The sequence below is a fragment of the Lactuca serriola genome, chromosome 5 (genome assembly GCF_051521515.1).
Source record: "Lactuca serriola cultivar US96UC23 chromosome 5, Lser_US96UC23_V15, whole genome shotgun sequence".
Taxonomy (NCBI): Eukaryota; Viridiplantae; Streptophyta; class Magnoliopsida; order Asterales; family Asteraceae; genus Lactuca; species Lactuca serriola.
Genome location: NC_136412.1, coordinates 321,583,860 through 321,603,653, shown reverse-complemented (window position 1 = coordinate 321,603,653; position 19,794 = coordinate 321,583,860).

Here is a 19,794-nt window from a genome sequence, read left to right as displayed (position 1 = left end):
CCATGTTTAATTAAACGGTAATCCAGGATCCTCCTAACTCTTTCTCCGGTGTGTGCACAATTAAGCCGACACCGTCCCGCGATCCTGAGAAGAAAACCTGAAACACATAACACATAACGCGGTAAGCACGAAGCTTAGTGAGTTCCCCAGAATACCACATACAACACATAATAGCCACTCGAGGCTATAACTCTGTTTGACCCTCTGTTCAGTGTGTCTCAGTGGGACCCTCCAGTCCCATAACTCTGTGGACCCTCTGGTCCTAACTCTGTGGACCTTCCGGTCCTAACTCTGTAACCCTGAAACATACATAGCATAAATCACATAGAAATAATGCAGTGTATCACCTCATATAAATAGCATACAAAATACTCTGTCACATAACTCGAATTACCACTCTAGGTAAAGTATAGTGAGAAGACTCACCTCGGGTAACTCGGTAATCTCGAACTCAGTAAAATCTGGTCTAGCCTCCGCCTAATCACATGGAATAAGCACTCTAATCAACACAACTCTCAAGGCTAGACTATACCCTCTCTTAGCACTCTCAGAAGGGTAAAAGACCATTTTACCCCTCTCATGGCTCAAATACCCTAAAGTTGACCAAACCCTAAAAATCAACAAAAGTCAACTCTACGGGTTACGCTGCCCGTACCAAACATGTACGCTGGGCGTACCCGGCGTCCTCACAGAAATGGGGTACACAACCCCTTACATCGCGCGTATTGGGATTACGCCCCGCGTAACTCCCAGTTTTAGACTCCTAAGCTCTTGAGGTCTTAAATAGTTAAGACACACGTCTAACTTCTAGATCTGAACATTTCTAAGCCTCCTAATCCATAAAGTTGGTGACTTTAAGCCTTTGCATGGTTGTACAAGTCACTAACACTCATAATATCCCATTTCCAACCTTAGAAAGCTCATAACTCAAGCATGATCTCATAACAATGACCAAGTTGGGATTTTTATGGATCTATTGATGGGTTTTGGTCCTAAGAACATCCTATGTGCTCATACAAACCCTAATGCTTGGATTTAGGTTTCTCTATTGTACATGCAAGTTATCCAAGACTATAAACCCTAATTCTAGCATACAAGTAATCATATTAATCATGAGAATAGGTTTAATATATTACCTTGATTGTTATATAGCAATAACAATCCCAAATCTCCTTGTATTGACTTTAGAAAGCATAGAGTCACAATTGTCACTCCTCTATGTAGCACCTGATTCCTGGTATGTATTCGTGATTATTAAATCTCTTTATTTTGCATAATTAGCCTTGGACTCGGCGAGTTGAGGGACTGACTCGCCGAGTAGAAGCGGGACTAGACGCGAGATCTACTCGGTCTACTCGGCGAGTAGGTCCGATGGACTCGGCAAGTAGACCCTGTTTGGACTTAAACCCTAACCCGGGTGTTTGCACCCTATTTAATCAATCTAACCCAACCTCCACTTCCCTTAGCACTCCTAGAGACCTGTAGAACGAAACCCTAGCCTCCTTTGTGTCCTTTTGGGTGATTGTTATCATTTTGAAGGTGATTTGGGGCTTGGGAGAAGAAGGAGAAAATTGAAGAGTACAAGAAGGGAAGAAGATCCGGAATCTACTCTGTGAAAGGCTTCTATTCAGGTAGAAAAGACCCTAACTTGATCTTTAGTTCGTTAGTCCCCTTTTGTCCCTAAGAAAAGAGGTTTTAAGCCCTAAAAACCTAAATCTCTATGTGTTTGTGGCTAATGTTCTGCAAGAACTTCGGATGTGGACCTTTTGGACTTCATAGTAGCATAAAGTCTTTGTGGTTGAGGTAGTGGAAGTCCCCAATGAGCATAGGACCTCTTGTATAGCTTGGAAGTGCATGTTTGAGCTCATAGGGCCATGCATGCACGTAAAGTTTACAACTTTACGTAAAGTTTACAACTTTACGTGGTAAATGAACCCTAGGACCATGGATATGTGGTCTGGAAGTGTTGCATGTCCCAGATCTGGCCTACTCAAGAAGTGGGTCGGAGGACTCGGCGAGTCCCAAGGTGGAGCTCGGCGAGTTCTATGAAGATGGTCGTCGACTCGGCGAGTTGGATGAACAAACTCGGCGAGTCCTATGAAGATTGCCTGGAACTCGCCGAGTAGTTCTTCAAACTCGGCGAGTAATATGAACATCCACAAAACACGAGGGGTTTAAGCGTCAAAGGCTCAGCCCTTCGTACCTGTGCACGGAATTAACCGTATTACGTAGTCCTGAAACCCCCAAACCCTCGAATGGGGTGTTTTGGTGTGGATTGGAAGCAAGCAGAGAACCTGCTCGAGGAACTCGGCGAGTTGCTCGCAGGACTCGGCGAGTTGGTACTCGAGTCGGCCCCAAAGTCCCGGATAGCGAGTCAGGGATGACTCAGTGAGTGAAAGAGGGACCTGGTGAGGGGGACCGGATCAGTGAGGGATGGACTCGGCGAGTTGCTCTCTGGACTCGGCGAGTCCAGCCAACTGGAAGTTGACTTTGACCTGGTCTTTGACTTGGTGAGGGGTAAAAGGGTCATTTTACCCTAAGAACATCTAGTGTGTTTGACTGATCGTATTGTGGGAATTGCAGTCAGAGGGTTTCCGGAGCAGCAGCAGCAGTAGTAGGTGATCAATTCCCACACAGATCGGCAGCTATTTCGAGGTGAGTTTCCTTTCCAGTAGGAACGGGTCTAAGGCACCAAGGCCGACCCGTGTAGACGAGATGCTAGTGCTAGAGTGTGGGCCGAGCCCGTATCTCTGGGTTTAGTCAAGTATGACATATGTGTTAATATGATAGAGTTGCTTATACTTGTTGTCTGCGTGATACTTGTATGATATGGGTTAGCGGTTGAGTGTGGGCAGGGCCCGTATCTCTCCGAGGTCGGAGTGTGGGCTAGGCCCGTATCTCCCAGATAGTGAAGTGTGGGCAGGGCCCGTATCTTCACAAGTGTGGGCGAGGCCCGTATCTCCCGGCTAGCGAAGTGTGGACAGGGCCTGTATCTTCCCGAGTGTGGGCAAGGCCCGTAATTCCTAGCTGAACATTGATTGTTATATGTTTGCATGGTATGGTGTATTATGGGGGAACTCACTAAGCTTTGTGCTTACAGTTTATAGTTTTGGTTTCAGGTACCTCTTCGTCGAAGGGGAAGGAGCCGGCGCGGTAGCGGCACATCATGCACACACACGAATTTCCGCACTTACGAGATTCTCCGGGATTCATACTCTGATATTATGATGATTGTATGATTTGATTTTGAGACATGGCTTACGTTTTGTTATGGTTTGATCAAACAATGTTTTTTTTAACAATTAATGTTTTTCTAAAGTAATGTTTTAAAACGAAATTTTTGGACGTGAAATTTGGGTCGTTACAAGTTGGTATCAGAGCCCTGGTTTGAGGGATTCGGACACACCCTCGGGAGTGTCTGAACTCAAATCGAGGGATTAAAAGGTTTTCTAAAGGAAAAATGTTTTCTAAAATTGAGAAAAGAGGTTTGAGAAAGAACTAAGTGTGTGATGTGCGCGACCGGCCGAGCTCAAGTAAGTATTCCCCAAAGTACCCATACAAGTTTATGTTATGTTTATCAGCTTTTGTAGAACAACATGCTAGAATAGGACTAAGGATCTAGGAGTGATGCCTTATGTGTCTGCTTTATGTGTTCCAGTTATATGAGAACTTGCATGCTAGTTATTGAGTAAACAGTAAGTAGGATAGCCTGATTAGGTTATGCCTGGTAGTATGAGCTTAGCACTTTATGCTAGCTCAGTTCCTGAAAGTAGATAGAGTTAATTGAGATTGTTACCCTTATCTGAATGATGCTTGCTTCGTGCTACGTGGGACTCTAAATAATGGGAGTTAGCCATTAGGCGAATGCGTCACGTCACATGTGATCAGGGTTGAATAATCTTAGAGTGTCAGATTTGATCCTACTGCGCAGTTCTTGTTTGAGTCCAACCGTTGTAGGGATGAGTCGGGTACTCGAAGGATTATCTGAGCCTCGTCACATGTAATGGTATTCGAGTAATGGCTAATAGGCATTACAAGGAGGCCTGCAGCAGCTGAGGACTGGTTAGAGTGGAATTAGAGATTTCCCTAGGGCAAGTCTTGAAGAAGGTACGGATAGATGTGGAAGGTAGTATGGGCCCGTACTACTGAAAGCAGAGGATCCGTACCCGAACCAAGGAAGGCCAAGATAAGACCAGGGAACTTGTAAGTAGTTGTGATCCCTCAGGAAGTATCAGTATCACTAATGATTATTGTGATGTATTGCAGAATGGTGGTACTTCGATCGAGGCCGGTTGATGGCGGTTCAGGAGAGGGGTCAGGTTCGGGATCAGGTTCCAAGCCGATTGATGAGGGACTACGCGAGTTCATCGCGTCAGAGATTACCAGAGGCATCCTTGAGACGACCCCCATTCTCTTTGGGTCGATCAAGGAAGGGATCATGGAGTTGATGGAAGATCGCCTTCGGGCATTCAGGAGTGATATTGCATCTAGCCAGTCAGGATCTCGCACGCTGTCCTTCAAGGACTTCAGGGGTAGTGGTGCGCCGGATTTCCATGGGGTGAAAGACCCCATTGCTGCCAGGCGATGGATTGCAGACATCGAGTCTGCCCAGTTGACTAGCTTCTGCCCTGAGGGGTCGAAGGTGAGGTATGCAGTAGGATGTCTATGGGACCGAGCCCGGGATTGGTGGGAGTCAGTGGGTGACTCGTTGGGAGCCTCAGCTATCGAGGCGATGACCTGGTCGGACTTTGTGACCAGGTTCAGGGCAGAGTTTGCGCCGGCTGTCGAGCTTCAGCAGCTGACCAGGGAGTTTCTAGACATGAGGCAGACGACAGAGACTGTGGCGGAGATCACCGCCAAGTTCCGGGAGAGGGCTTTTGTTGGTGCCCCAGTATGCTGGTGACGAGGACATGAGGAGGACTCGTTATCATGATATGCTACGAGCTGACATCCAGGAGCATGTTAGCTTTTCGGCTTGCCCTACCCTATACTCCATGATTGCCAGGGCGAGGGAAAGGGAGATAGATTTGGAGCACATCCGGAAACGGAAATTAGAGGAGGGTCAGGCAGGAGGGGCTTCGGGGAAGAAGCCCAAGGGATCAGATGGTAGGCCGAAAGGCCAGTCAGGACCGAGCCGCTGCGGGAAATACGGCAGGACGCATGTGGGGGCATGTAGGATGGGATCAGTAGGCTGCTACAAGTGCGGCAAGGCAGGGCACTTTAGCAGGGATTGTACTACTCCAGTTTCAGCTATTCAGACATCGGAGTTGCTGTGTTTTCACTGCAACCAGAGGGGCCACAAGAAGGCCAATTGCCTCCAGTTGATAGTTTCAGCACCGGTTAAGGCGCCAGCTCCAGCGACCCTGCGGATCACGGATGGCCAGCAGGGCAAGGCAGAGGCTCCAGTGGTGAGAAGCCGAGCATTCCAGCTGAATACCGAGGAGGCACGCGCCGCACCCGATGTGGTGACGGGTATGATTCTTTCCTTCTATCTTATTTTTATGATGTTATGTTATTGATATGTGCTCTGTATGTATATGTATGCATTAGGATCGTTCCATGTGAACGGCCTCCCAGTTCAGGTGTTATTTGATTCGGGTGCATCCCGGTCATTCGTTTCCCTTGCGCTTAGCAAGAAGTTTCATGAGCCATCAGGCGAGCTAGATTGCCCTTTGGAGGTGGAGATTGCTGATGATCGATCGGTGCGAGCATCAGCGGTATTTCGAGATTGCGTGCTGCGTTTGTTCGAGGAGTGCTATTTGGTAGATTTGGTTCCCATACCGTTGCGTGGGAACAAGGTGATTATAGGCATGGATTGGCTGAGCCCTAATGGGGCTGTGATAGATTGTGCGCAGCAGCTAGTGCGGGTCAGGACCCCAAGCGGGGGAGAGTTAGTGATTTATGGTGAGAGGCCCCAGTATGGACCCGTTGTATGTTCAGCAGCGAGGGCTAGGCGCTACCTTCAGCAGGGATGCGCAGGATATGTCGCGTATGTGATGGATACCCGGGAGGCGGGTAAGGCGACAGTGAGCGAGGTTCCGGTGGTCCAAGACTTTGCAGATGTTTTCCCAGAGGAGCTTCCTGGGATACCTCCGGAGCGACAGGTGGAGTTTAGGATTGACCTTGTTCCTGGTGCGGCTCCGATAGCCAAGGCACCGTATCGGTTGGCTCCTCCCGAGATGCAGGAGTTGTCTATGCAGCTGTAGGAGCTGCTAGACAAGGGATTTATTCGTCCGAGCAGTTCGACCTGGGGAGCCCCGATTCTGTTTGTGAAAAAGAAGGACGGGTCGCATCGGATGTGTATAGATTATCGGGAGCTGAACAAGGTAACGGTGAAGAACCGTTACCCACTTCCGAGGATTGATGACCTCTTTGACCAGCTTCAGGGGGCATCTTGGTTCTCCAAGATTGATTTGCGTTCGGGTTATCATCAGATGAGGGTCAGGGAGGAGGATATGTAGAAGACCGCGTTTCAGACGCGCTATGGCCATTATGAGTTCGTGGTGATGCCGTTTGGGCTCACCAATGCTCCTGCTGCGTTCATGGACCTCATGAACCGCGTATGCAGACCGATGCTGGACCGGTCTGTGATAGTCTTTATCGATGATATCTTGGTTTATTCCAAGACCCGGGAGGAACATGAGGAGCATTTGTGAGAGGTGTTGGAGACCCTGAGGAGGGAGAGCTTGTATGCCAAGTTCTCCAAGTGTGAGTTTTGGTTACGCGAGGTGCAATTTCTTGGACACCTCGTCAACCAGAACGAGATTCTGGTCGATCCGGCCAAGGTCAAGGCCGTGATGAGATGGGAGGTTCCGAAGTCTCCATCTGAGATTCGGAGTTTCATGGGATTGGCAGGCTACTATCGGAGATTTATCCAGGATTTCTCCAAGATAGTCGTACCCCTGACGCGGCTGACGAAGAAAGTCGTGGTCTTTCGGTGGGGACCCGAGCAGCAGGCTGCATTTGAGACGCTGAGACAGAGATTGTGTGAGACGCCGATCTTAGCCCTGCCAAAGGGCGTAGAGGATTTTGTGGTTTATTGTGATGCGTCCATTTCTGGGTTGGGCGCGGTACTGATGCAGAGGGGGCATGTCATTGCCTACGCTTTGAGGCAGCTCAAGCCTCACGAGGCGAACTACCCGATGCACGATTTGGAGTTGGGGGCGGTGGTCTTTGCCCTCAAGATTTGGCGGCATTACCTCTACGGGGTTCGATGTACCATCTACACGGACCACAAGAGTTTGAGGTACCTCATGGATCAGCCGAATCTGAACATGAGGCAGCGTCGATGGTTGGACGTGGTGAAGGATTATGATTGTGAGATCCTTTACCACCCGGGGAAGGCCAATGTGGTGGCCGATGCGCTTAGCCGCAAGGCGGCGCCGATCAGGGACGTTTGTATGAGGATGACCGTGGTGACTCCCCTGTTGGAGCAGATTCGGGAGGCTCAACAGGAGGCTATCAAGGAGGAGCACCGGAAGAGCGAGCGTGTGGTGGGTCAGGTTTCCTCCTTTGATTATGATAGCCGAGGACTATTGACACTACACCGTAGGGTGTGGGTGCCGTATCACGGAGGCGTGCGCCAGATTTTGATGGAGGAGGCGCACAAGTCCCGATTCTCTATTCATCCCGGGGCGACGAAGATGTATAGGGATCTTCGTCTAGACTATTGGTGGCCCTGCATGAAGCGGGATGTGGCATGGTATGTCGAGCGATGTTTGACCTGCAGGAAGGTCAAGGCCGAACATCAGAGACCGCATGGCAAGATGCAGCCGTTGGATATTCCGCTGTGGAAATGGGAAGATATCACGATGGATTTTATCACGAAGCTTCCCAGGACCGCACGTGGAGTGGATACGATTTGGGTCATCGTGGATAGATTGACCAAGAGTGCCCACTTTATTCCGATTCAGGAGAGCATATCGGCAGAGAAATTGGCCGACATCTATATCAGGGAGATTATGGCACGGCATGGGGTGCCAGTATCGGTGATCTCGGACAGGGATGTGCGTTTTACTTCCAGGTTTTGGAAGAGATTCCATGACGAGTTGGGCACTCGTCTGCATTTTAGCACTGCCTTTCATCCGCAGACGGATAGGGAGAGCGAGCGGACCATCCAGACTCTGGAGGATATGCTGCGGACGTGCGTGCTAGACTTCGGTGGTAGCTGGGATACCTATCTTCCCCTGGCCGAGTTCTCCTACAACAACAGCTATCACGCGAGTATTGACCGCCCTCCCTTCGAGATGTTGTACGGACGGAGGTGTAGGACCCCGATATGCTAGGGTGAAGTTGGCCAGAGGGTCATGGGGAGCACCGAAGTGGTGCTCAAGACGACCGAGAGGATCCAGCAGGTCCGGAGTAGGCTTCAGACAGCTCAGAGTCGGCAGAAAAGTTATGCCGACAAGCGTCGATCCGATTTGGAGTTCCAAATCGGGGATATGGTTCTCCTAAAGGTGTCGCCCTGGAAAGGCGTCATTCGATTAAGGAAGCGGGGCAAGTTGGGCCCGCGATTCATCGGACCGTTCAGGGTTGTAGCCCGGGTGGGCAAGGTGGCGTATAGGTTGGATCTGCCAGCCGAGCTCAGCCAGATCCACAACACTTTCCATGTCTCTCAAATGCAAAAGTGCTTAGTGGACGATTCAGCGGTAGTGCCGTTGGAGGATATTCAGGTTGATGACAGCCTGAATTACATCGAGCGCCCGGTCGCAATCCTCGACAGGAAGTCGAAGGATTTGAGGAACAAGAGGGTGGAGCTAGTGAAGGTGCAATGGCAGCACCGCAAGGGTTCGGAATGGACTTGGGAGCCGGTGGACGAGATGATGGAGCACTATCCCGAGCTGTTTCAGGATCGAGCAGCAGACTTCGAGGACGAAGTCTAAAATAAGTGGGGGAGATTTGTAGCACCTGATTCCTGGTATGTATTCGTGATTATTAAATCTCTTTATTTTGCATAATTAGCCTTGGACTCGGCGAGTTGAGGGACTGACTCGCTGAGTAGAAGCGGGACTAGACGCGGGATCTACTCGGTCTACTCGGCGAGTAGGTCTGATGGACTCGGCGAGTAGACCCTGTTTGGACTTAAACCCTAACCCGGGTGTTTGCACCCTATTTAATCAATCTAACCCAACCTCCACTTCCCTTAGCACTCCCAGAGACCTGTAGAACGAAACCCTAGCCTCCTTTGTGTCCTTGTGGGTGATTGTTATCATTTTGAAGGTGATTTGGGGCTTGGGAGAAGAAGGAGAAAATTGAAGAGTACAAGAAGGGAAGAAGATCCGGAATCTACTCTGTGAAAGGCTTCTATTTAGGTAGAAAAGACCCTAACTTGATCTTTAGTTCGTTAGTCCTCTTTTGTCCCTAAGAAAAGAGGTTTTAAGCCCTAAAAACCTAAATCTCTATGTGTTTGTGGCTAATGTTCTGCAAGAACTTCGGATGTGGACCTTTTGGACTTCATAGTAGCATAAAGTCTCTGTGGTTGAGGTAGTGGAAGTCCCCAATGAGCATAGGACCTCTTGTATAGCTTGGAAGTGCATGTTTGAGCTCATAGGGCCATGCATGCACGTAAAGTTTACAACTTTATGTAAAGTTTACAACTTTACGTGGTAAATGAACCCTAGGACCATGGATTTGTGGTCTGGAAGTGTTGCATGTCCCAGATCTGGCCTACTCAGGAAGTGGGTCGGAGGACTCGGCGAGTCCCAAGGTGGAACTCAGCGAGTTCTATGAAGATGGTCGTCGACTCGGCGAGTTGGATGAACAAACTCGGCGAGTCCTATGAAGATTGCCTGGAACTCGCCGAGTAGTTCTTCAAACTCGGCGAGTAATATGAACATCCACAAAACACGAGGGGTTTAAGCGTCAAAGGCTCATCCCTTCGTACATGTGCACGGAATTAACCGTATTACGTAGTCCCGAAACCCCCAAACCCTCGAATGGGGTGTTTTGGTGTGGATTGGAAGCAAGCAGAGAACCTGCTCGAGGAACTCGGCGAGTTGCTCGCAGGACTCGGCGAGTTGGTACTCGAGTCGGCCCCAAAGTCCCGGATAGCGAGTCAGGGATGACTCAGTGAGTGAAAGAGGGACCTGGTGAGGGGGACCGGATCAGTGAGGGATGGACTCGGCGAGTTGCTCTCTGGACTCGGCGAGTCCAGCCAACTGGAAGTTGACTTTGACCTGGTCTTTGACTTGGTGAGGGGTAAAAGGGTCATTTTACCCTAAGAACATCTAGCGTGTTTGACTGATCGTATTGTGGGAATTGCAGCCGGAGGGTTTCCGGAGCAGCAGCAACAGTAGTAGGTGATCAATTCCCACACAGACCGGCAGCTATTTCGAGGTGAGTTTCCTTTCCAGTAGGAACGGGTCTAAGGCACCAAGGACGACCCGTGTAGACGAGATGCTAGTGCTAGAGTGTGGGCCGAGCCCGTATCTCTGGGTTTAGTCAAATATGACATATGTGTTAATATGATAGAGTTGCTTATACTTGTTGTTTGCGTGATACTTGTATGATATGGGTTAGCGGTTGAGTGTGGGCAGGGCCCGTATCTCTCCGAGGTCGGAGTGTGGGCGAGGCCCGTATCTCTCGGCTAGCGAAGTGTGGGCAGGGCCCGTATCTTCCCGAGTGTGGGCAAGGCCCGTAATTCCTAGCTGAACATTGGTTGTTATATGTTTGCATGGTATGGGGTATTATGGGGGAACTCACTAAGCTTTGTGCTTACAGTTTATAGTTTTGGTTTCAGGTACCTCTTCGTCGAAGGGGAAGGAGTCGGCGCGGTAGCGGCACATCATGCACACACACGAATTTCCGCACTTTCGAGATTCTCCGGGATTCATACTCTGATATTATGATGATTATATGATTTGATTTTGAGACATGGCTTACGTTTTGTTATGGTTTGATCAAACAATGTTTTTTTTTAACAATTAATGTTTTTCTAAAGTAATGTTTTAAAACGAAATTTTTGGACGTGAAATTTGGGTCGTTACACTCTAATGGTTCACAAACACCATAAGCAAGAGGATGAAGAGGAGAGATGATGGAGGCTGCCAAAATCCGTGTGAAAATCCTAGCAAGATGCTTAGCCACGTTTTTGGTCCTTAAGGGATCTATATATAGTGAGGCAATTAGGGTTATCTAACATGGAAACCCTAATTTGGATGCTTAAGCCCTATGCAACCCATGGAGCCCTTTCCATAAGGCCTTGGACGATTTCATATGGGCTTCCCCCATAGAATTCGTCCACCTTATGATATAAGGCAATCCATGGCCCAAATTGCAATTATCTTATAATTACAATTCCAGTCCCTTAAGTTTAATTAATCTCTTTTAGTCACAAAACTAATTACCAATTAATTATTGACTAATATTAATTAAATAATATGATTTCTCCTTTAATATATTATTCTCATAATATATAAATAAATCATATTTAATTCTTTCTCTCCATAATTCATCCTATCAAGTTGCTTTGGTGAAGGCAACCCAAAAGGACCATGCACCATCGGGTCAAGTACATACCAAAATAGTTATGGAATTAGACACAAATCCAAAAGTCTCCCACTTGGATAAGTCTAATAACTATTATGCGTATGATTTCAGATCCTGATCTGCAATCGTAGCTTTCCAAAGCCGCTGTCAACTCTGATCTTATCAGATACGTGTGTCCTTAGATAAGGGATCAGATATTCCTCCATTCTAGATATCATATGGGATATGATTTCAAATCATTCTCTTTGTACTATATCTCGATACCCGATTTATGACAACTGACTAATTGAACAAATCAAATTAGCCCTAGCCCGGCCGAGCATTTACGTTTGTCATCACTAAATCATCGAGGGGCCCAAAAGATATCGTTTTTATCCTGCCTTGGATAAAAGGAACAGATAAACTTTGATACAATGCTTGCTTGCACTCACGCACCGAATCAAACACAACAATATGTTTTATAACACCAAGTTACTAGTGCGTTTACATATTATCAATGTGCAACCGATTTGCAAGATACAACTCACACATCTCGGTTTCAAGAATATAAGATGTTATCGTCTCACCAATCACTCGTGATACAATTTCATGGGGTGATCCAAGTGAGCGTGGGTTTAATCCAATGCTCAAATCATATTCATAAGCACTCATGAACGTTGCAGCAAACATTTGCTTATGTCTAATACTCTTTTAGACAATCCACACACCAGTTCACGACAGTCTTCATTCATATCTACTTCCAACATATGAATGACTGTGGCCCGTTAAAATAATTTGATTATTCTTAATAAACTCAATTATTCTGGAAGTCAAAACATGCAAATGTGAAACACAAGAGTAATACTAATCCCATATGGCCTCAAACCTTTGAGTATAAATAAAACTCCTTTTATTTATCACCATATCGATTACTCATTATTTGTCGTTTCGGGTAATCAACTTCTTACTTGAATTATTACACGTGTCCCATGCTCTTAACATGCACACAATGTTAACCTATGGTTCTTACTTTGTGAAATAGATTAAATTGAACACATTTCCAATCATTCTCATTTCACAACTCCAAATCCTTTTTCATAAGTGAAAGAATATCAAATTCTTGATACTTATAGAATATGCTAGATTCTGACATTCTATGCAACGATCCTTTCGTAATGTCATTGCACCAAGTCACAAAGACTATTGCCAATGATATTACAAAGTCCTCTATCGGAAATTGTTACAATACAATTCCTTAGATATGATGTCTCCCACTCAAAGAACATTCCTTTGAACATCCTTTTGCATATAAGTTTCTAATCTAGACATAGATTTTCAATATTCAATTTCTAATATGGATACATTTCCATATTTTCCATATGACAACTTATTCTTAATAGAATCTTATCTATTCATAATAATGTCGATATGGTCCATCCAATATGGAAACATTTCCATATTTTCCAATACTATACTTCCAACTACTCACAAGCGACCAATCATCGTCGAACTTTGGATTGTCCTTTGATAGTTGTTTAATTATTTTTAGTCAAAACCGATTCTAGTCCTTTTTCCCTCTAAATGCGCTAGACATTTGGAAAATTTTAGAATGGTCAAACATTAAAGCATTTGCAATCGATCCTATACCCGAAGCGTATGGGACACGACGCATAATGTTTTATTTGCTATGTTCTCAAAATTCGAATTGTGAAGAGGAATGCCGTAATCATAATCGAAATTTTAAGAACACACTATGTACCTTTGACTAAATTTTATTAACATTCCACAACCTAAGCCTTTAGATTTGAAATGAAGCATAATATTCTCTCCCTTAATTATAGCAAAACAACTTTACAACCCTTACGACTTTGCAAGGTATAACCCTTCTTTTCTATAATTAATATTGCCAACTTGCAATACGTTCCTTAATAATCACACAATCATAACTTTTATGCTCCCACTATCTTGATGATTATTATAAAACATAACACTTATGCTCCCACTAGCTTCGACATGTATTCATAAACATCTTAACTTTCAGAAAAACAATGCTTATTGAATTTCTTAAGTTCATGTTTCTAATACTTAGTGCTTTGATAATCTTTTATCAAGGCTTCTTGAACTTATACACCTTTGCCTTTGATATTTCATGTGTATCTAAACACTTAAGACTAATTGCCAAACCTCACAATTCAAATTATGGAAAGGGATACCGTAACCATAATCGAATTCGAGAATGCAATTTTAAAATCACTATCTTCTTAAAATCTCTCTTAGTGAAAGCATTTCCTCACAATCATTTTCATGAAGGAGGAAATCTTATGACACTTAGATTTAAATGGTGTATATGTTCCTATCCATGTGAATTTGTTGAAACTAAGGTTTACGACAAATTCAAACTCATATGGACCGATCTTTCTTAATCTTGATTTCTTGCCTTATGGTAGCACAGCTGCCCACCATGTCTTCCAAGTAGTTAAGCAGCTCACCCTTTCCTATCAATGTACCTTTCATTGATTAAGGTGCTTTGCCTTTTATGCGTTCAAAATGAGAACTCATAGAACTCACATGCATAATTAACTCAATTGGAACAACACAGAAACAAAATAATGCCAACACGATAGGTTGTAAACCTCAACTCGTGTGCTAGTGATGATCGATTAAGGTTTATTTGATTTGTTCTTGAAATCTTTCAAGACCATTAAGACTCCCACTTACTCCTTGTCATATAAGATTCTCTTGTCAATAAACATTTCTTGACAAACAAATATTCAAGAGTTAGTGTGCTTTTTATCAAACACTTCATAAATTGGTCCTAGTTGGTCTTTGTCTTATCCAAGACATCACAACTTTCCACATTTGATGAATGTTATAAACCTTTTAATACTTGTCACTCATTGTCACAATCTTAACTCTAAGACTTGTTTTGGAACGAAGTATGATTGACTTCTTGATTTAACCATTTCTTCAATTCTTGATTCCTCTTCTTAGACATACAATTGTACTAAGACTCATTAAGAGGATCAATTGAGATATGGTTCTTAATCATTAAGACCTATCATAAAGCATAAAAGGTACTCTCCCATCTTCTTAGAATGAAGAAACTTTTATCTTTCTGCCTACTTGATTCTTCTTATTCGTTCTGCTATTGATCTAAACCCTTTAATTAATTCAGAATTACACTTAATCTTGTAAGTATAATCATATTTACTAAACCTTTAGTAAATCATGATGAATATCTTTGTTACTCTTATGGTGGACTTGATCAACACGAAACTTTGTGTATTCGATCTCCAAGTCCTTCACTTGACATTTTGTCAACGAATTAGTCTAATTTCCAAATATGAAATTTCTCATTCATCGTGCAACCAAGTTGCATGATTCCAAATTTCTGTCCAATTGAAACTTGGGCGATGAGAAACTCTCCCTATTTGGTAAATTCTCGACTTTCCATAAATAACATAATAAGAACCAAATCCATTATTGCTAATAATAGAAACATTTTAACATCAATTTTTCATACACGCCATTGCAAGGATAATATAAAAATCAAAATTTATTTTATGCGGAAAAATTTGTCCTTACAATGCAACTCATTGAAAAACTTATGCTAATACATCTTTCTTAGCAATCTAATTCTAACTCTAAGTAGTATCTTAAGAATCTAATCTTCGAGAAATGCGATCGAAATCCATTCCTTCACGGTTAGATTCTGCTCACTTCTTCCTTTAATCTCCCTTTCTTTTCTTCGATTCTACAAAACATCAATTGTAATCTTATCACATTATGTATTAAGAATCTAGAATAGAAGCTTAAAAGAGTTAGTTAATGGATTTTACCTATATTAGAGCCATACGTTTCGACTCTCCCATCTCTTAGATCTCTTAGGTAAATGGGGCAGCTTCGTCTCCAATGCCCCTTCTCTTGGCAATAAAAGCAAATTGACTCTTTTGGAACATGACATGGAACTACTTCAGACATTGCCTTTCTCTTATGATCAAACTTTTCGATCATAACATGTCTTTCGTTGCCATTGTCTATATCCATAGAGGTCTTAAAGGCAGATTCACCAATCAACTTTGCTTTTCTATTGCGCCAAACCATTGTTGATTCGGCAGCAATAAGCATATAGGTGAGATCTATAAGGGTCACGTCGCGGTTCATCATATAGTACTCTCTTACGAACTCACTATATGAGTTAGGAAGTGACTGAAGAACCCAATCAATAGCCATTTCCTCACAGACAACGGATCCCAACATTCTTAACCTATCAATGTGTGACTTCATCCTTAGGACGTGTGCACACACCGACTTTCCTTCTTTATGTTTACTTGCCAAAAGGGCTTGAGTGATCTTGAACTTTTCAAGCCTTTGAACTTGTGGGTTAGGGAGAATAATTTTGAGGAGGAGGAGGAAGTGAAGTATGATCTCTTGTTCCTAGATCGAATCGTGGAATATCATCTTCATGTGGAATGCTTGTACCACGGGATTTGGGAAAACCATAGTTGTCAAACTTTGACATCTACAAAACGGGAGAAAATGAATTCAAGTTAGTTGATTGAATGAGTCCTTAGTAAATCACCCAAATGAAATACTAAGGCTAGGACCCAACACAATATTCTACAACTCGGGAGAGGGATGCCGTAACCCAAATTGCAGAACATTTGAAGGTAAGTGAATGACGATTCACTAATTTCCACCACGAAAAACGAAAAAGAATTTAAGTTTTAAACCTATGAAAACTCCTAGATCCTTTGAGATTCATTGAACTTTCAATGGCATGTTTAAATCTCGATATGCCCCTCTTGTTTGTGAATGGGATGTCGAGGATCACAAAGCGGGTGAGAATAACCATGCAAACTTACATGGTGCCCTCACATGTTACAGTCACCTATTCGATGTGCCGGTAAACCACACACGCTCCACCGAACTATGACAAACATTGAGTCACCCTTTGCTACCTTTACTTAGAACCATTTAGTGTGTCGGTAAACCACACACGCTCCACTAACGTCTTTGCAAGGGCACAAAGTGTAATTTCATGGAATTGCATTAATTCACTTTTGCCTAAGTAACTAAGATTGGGAATTTTATGAAAACATTTAGTTACTTTAATAATTGATTATACTTATAATGGAAGGTTTCGTCCTATCCTACCCGTTCGGCTAACGACCCTCCACTAGTCAAGAGTGCGGTGGGTAAGAGTGGATACCCATTCAATCGCCATTTTATAGGCAATTTCCTTAAACACCCCTTATAGACCAGCTTCGTGAATGAGGCCTACTAACGGTAAGATTGACTTTAACTCATACATATATAATGTTAGACTTTTAATGTTATATATATAGTATAGGGTGTATTTTACACTTTTAAAATACTAGGTGGTTTAATTTAACAATTATACTTTTAATTCAATTAAATTGTTAACCTAAACTTTTATGGATTTATTAAACCTCTTTTAATTATACACCTTAATTAATTAATAAAACCATAAGGGTGTGATTTGAACCTTTTCAAAACTATACTAGAGTTTTAGAATTTAACATTCCTAATTAAACTTTTAATCAACTTTTAAATTCCAAAACTTGAGGGCAAGTTTTGAAACATTTCAACACATTAGGGTTTAGAATTTAAATATACATCAAAATTAAAATATTAATCAAAATTTAAATTCCAAAACTTGAGGGCAAGTTTTTGAAACCTTTTTTCAAAACATTAGGGTTTCAACTATTTAAATTTCAAAACAACAAAACCTTTGGGTTCAAATTTAAACTATAAAACCTAAAGGGGAAAATATGAAACTTTTCAAAGCACAAGGATCAAATAACAAATAATCTAAATTAACATTTAATTACATAATTATCCATGTTTGATTTATTTTAATGATTTCTTGCAAAACAATTTATCAATTTAGTCAAAATAATTAATCAATTATCACATAAGGAAACAATTATCTTATTAATTGATAAATATCTTCAATTAGATCAAAAATATAGTCAAATATATCATAAAATCGGATTTATATTGATCTAACATGATAAGGTAACTATCCATAAGCAAAAACAACAAGAAATCGCGAAATACCCTCCATCTGACGAGTTGACTCGTCGAGTCAAGCATGGACTCGGCGAGTTTAGCTATGGACTCGGCGAGTCCAGCCTCCAGAACATCAAAAATCGAATTTTTTTGAACATGTAATGCATCAATACAATTGAAACCAATCTAGGCTCTGATACCACTGATGAGTTTTGGTCCTAAGAACATCCTATGTGCTCATACAAACCCTAATGCTTGGATCTAGGTTTCTCTATTGTACATGCAAGTTATCCAAGACTATAAACCCTAATTCTAACATACAAGTAATCATATTAATCATGAGAATAGGTTTAAGATATTACCTTGATTGTTATATAACAATAACAATCCCAAATCTCCTTGTATTGACTTTAGAAAGCATAAAGTCACAATTGTCACTCCTCTAATGGTTCACAAACACCATAAGCAAGAGGATGAAGAGGAGAGAGGATGGAGGCTGCCAAAATCCGTGTGAAAACCCTAGCAAGATGCTTAGCCACGTTTTTGGTCCTTAAGGGATCTATATATAGTGAGGCAATTAGGGTTATCTAACATGGAAACCCTAATTTGGATGCTTAAGCCCTAAGCAACCCATGGAGCCCTTTCCATAAGGCCTTGGACGATTTCATATGGGCTTCCCCCATAGAATTCGTCCACCTTATGATATAAGGCAATCCATGGCCCAAATTGCAATTATCTTATAATTACAATTCCAGTCCCTTAAGTTTAATTAATCTCTTTTAGTCACAAAACTAATTACCAATTAATTATTGACTAATATTAATTAAACAATATGATTTCTCCTTTAATATATTATTCTCATAATATATAAATAAATCATATTTAATTCTTTCTCTCCATAATTCATCCTATCAAGTTGCTTTGGTGAAGGCAACCCAAAAGGACCATGCACCATCGGGTCAAGTACATACCAAAATAGTTATGGACTTAGACACCAATCCAACATCTATAACTCAAATATCACTGAAATGGGACAGATCTAGGTCCATGGAGTCCATTACACTCATAAAGTCTCCACCTTTGGGACTTTTAACCCTAGAAATGGTCCATGCAACATCAAACCAAATAATGAGGAAAGTTTTTAACTTTATACCTCTAAATGCAGCTCCTTCCTCTGAAGATCTCAGATCCAAACTTGCACTTCAAGCTCTAGCCTCCACAAGCTCCTCTCCTTCTTCTTCACTAACACACCAAGACAATTTTTGCTCCAAAACCCTCATACTCAAGCTAAGGACGATGGAAGGCTCTCTTAGGGTTTCACTCTCTGATATGGAGGCTGAGAAATGAGCTTTAGCATCCCTTATATAGTGCACAAGCCAAATATTAGGGTTTGCATATGGGCCCGCTACGCCCAGCGCAACCCTGGGTACGCCCAGCGTACCCAGGCGAGTCCGCGTCCAAATGAAGCGCATGAGTACGCGCAACGTACTCCCCAGTACGCCCAGCGTAGTCATTTGCTACAAGAACCCACCCAAGGGACCAATCTTAACAACTTGACAAAAGGTAAGGGTTTAATAGCTTTACCTGAATCTCGGAATGTTACAAAGAATGTATATTAGCTCAAAGATTCGTTGTTGTTGCTTGCTTTTCTTTACGTAATATGTGCTCGAATGCGCAGGAAAAAAATACATCTTGAAACAAATCTACCCTAATAAATGAAAATGACTTTGTCACATGTCCTCTTATCATTCATTTGGACACATGGCATTTTCTAGAAATTTTAAAATTTTCTATTTTCCACTTGTCATTTTATTGTATTTTTGATTTTATTAAATTAAAATCCACATTTAATATATAAGGTAATATATATGTAAGGTATTTATTAGAAAATGGTTTATATATGTAAGGTATCTAATGCATTAAAGTCTCATTAATTTTAATAATTCAAAAAATTTCTTATTTTTCTTATAAATTTAAAGTTTTCAAATTGTTAAAATTTTATATTTAATTTTTTTTAAATAAACCCATGTAATACATGGGTCTCACACCTAGTTATTAATAGTTGAAATCAAAGCCTCTAATTGAGAATACATCTAAAATGATGATGAATTGTTGAAATCACAGATTTGATTGTAAAAAATCAAACTTGTAAATTGTTGGAAATCGATATCAATTGATGGTCAATTTGCTGCTATGAACTGATGAAAATTAATGAATAGACTAACAATCGAACCTTGAAGTTCTTAAATATCATACTTTTAGTTGTGATTTCATTAGGTGAACGAGATAACC